The sequence below is a fragment of the Phoenix dactylifera genome, chromosome 15 (genome assembly GCF_051530095.1).
Source record: "Phoenix dactylifera cultivar Ajwa chromosome 15, Ajwa_hap1_PhDact_Kaust_v1.1, whole genome shotgun sequence".
Lineage (NCBI taxonomy): Eukaryota > Viridiplantae > Streptophyta > Magnoliopsida > Arecales > Arecaceae > Phoenix > Phoenix dactylifera.
The window spans coordinates 19,777,501-19,780,000 of NC_143204.1; positions in this window are offsets into that span (position 1 = coordinate 19,777,501).

Sequence of the window (2,500 nt, forward strand, 5' to 3'; positions counted from 1 at the left end):
ATTTTTAAAAAATTAAAAACATTTTTTGGATTAAAAAATTATATACATAATAAAATTCAAAAAATATAAAATTAAAATTGTATTTAGGGACATGTAAACTACTCTATAGTAAAATTTGGTATCTATTTATTTAAATTTTGGTGAGATCATGTGCACACTTGCCTTAGCGGCTAGACCTAAATTTTAAAAAAAATGAGAAGTAGCCTTTGATACATGCTGATGGGTCTAAAAAAATATATGTAGCATTTATTATTAGGTTCTACATGAATTTGAGATAAAATTAATTTTTTAAAATATTTATATTTAAAAATTATTTTTAAATAAAACAATAATTTAAAATATATAATTAATACCAAAAATGATGAAAAATTAGTAGTACATATTATATAATATAGAAGTATTTTTTAAAGTAGAAAATATATTTTTTTATTTATGATATTCAAATATATTTTTAAATTTAAAAATTATTAAAAATAAATAAATAAATATGAAAAATTAGTATTATGTATTAGATAAATCAGATGTATTTTTTGAGATAAAAAAATTATCTTCATCAAACCAAATTTTTGTTATTTTTAAATAAATGATAAACTAGCAGATTTGATAAACCTGCAAGAATGAAACCATCAAAAAATAAAAAGAGCGAGAGTGTGACATTGGTTGGGATATAGGCAAATGCTCTCGAATCGGCACCATTGGAAGTGCAACTGGTGCAACACAGAGTTCAAGAAAGAAAGATTAATTAGGTTGAAGCGGCACTTAGCTGGTGATTATCCCGACGTATCTATATGCCAAAAGTGCTTGCAGGAAGTTCGACATCTAATGAAGAAGCATTTCACTGATTTCAGAGCAGTTAAGGGGAGAGTTTTCAAGAAGAAGGTGGAGCTAGACCGCCAAGTGGCAAAGCCACCTTTTTATCAATCTAGGAAGTCAAAAAAGACGTCCGCTCTAAATGACGAGAAGGCATAGATTTAGGCTGCCATGCAAGCGAACCTGGATGATCAATAGCAGAAAGATGAGGTGGTCAGGCATAGGTCTCGATTTGGGCCCTCATATACGAGTCGGTCTTCAGTTCTATGAATAAGAGGGCAAATCTTCAAGATGACCTTTTCAGTCAGGAGGCCGTCAGCAGAGGCGGTAGCTATATTGCATCTATGTTAGGAGCTTTTGGTATTAAAAAGAAATTATCTAGAGAGATTCCACTAGGAGCAGTCATCCATGATTTAGATCCATATGCTTTCTACAGTAGGAATAAGTAGTAGAGGGTTGGCATAATGTTGAAGAAGGATATCAAGTTTTGAGTCGTATATTGGATCCTATTATCCATAGCCATAGACAGCCTATGACCTATATGGATACAAATATAAATATGGTGCATTTGAGGCATCTTCTAATGGCTACTACCCTACACATCCCAAAGCATCTTATGAGTCAGATTTTGCTGCCGGCTTATCCGAATGGGCTCTTTCACAGCTGCTTTATCAGCCAATTTTTCAGCTAGAGAACACCTCTTAGAGCCAGAGCTTCAGTGAGAGATTCAATAATGCTTATAATCCGAAGCGTGTTCTTTATGGGATGAGCATACATAACTACATTGCTTGGTTAGAGGGTGGGTTGATATGCCTCCTGACTATACTAATGATTCAGATATCTATGAGAGAGATAACCACTAGACGAAATTTTAGATATTGGTATATATGTTATACTTTAAATATATGTAATTAATTATTTTATTTTATATTTTTCACCTCACTACTTGATTTGAGGATATTTCATGTTCTTTTTTGTAGCATACAACATCTCATTAATTATTTTATGTTTTGTATCATTTGAAAATAACAAGATACATTATTTAGGTTAAACCATGATCATAAAAAAATATCAAAAATTATAAAAAAAATAAAATAAAAAAATATCAAATTAGACTTAAAATTATTGAAAAAATTAAAAAAGATTGATTAGCAATTAATTGAACTTAAAAAATAAAAAAAATTGGGTGGGCCGATACAAGAACAGCACGTTCAAGCATACCGTATATCGGTATGGTACCAAACTAGCACTGTAATGACCCGTTTGCCGTCAGTACGGGTTTTGGTACTGGTTCGGCAGACTTCGGTTTGTATACGTAGTTCTTGATCTTCAGAAGTACATGACAAAATGTGACCAAATACCTATCCAACAGAACGTAGCTCAATTTAGAGTTCTACAGATTAAACTCTTAGCTCAAGTACATGTGGACCAGATTTCTGCATATGTACACGAAAAGAATGGTATAGACAAACAGAAACATCGCTCCAGTGACAAGCACTACTGCCTACGTAGCATCCTGGGGTTAGTTGAAACTGCGTCGGCTGGGTTCATCACTTTCCTTGCCGATGCTCTTCGATAATTGTTTATAATACATAATATATAGCTCGTAAATACTAAGACTGTACCTTAATTATCCCCTCAGTGATAGTTCAGGTGGGTTCTCCCTCTGCTTTTTCTCAAAGAAAGAAAA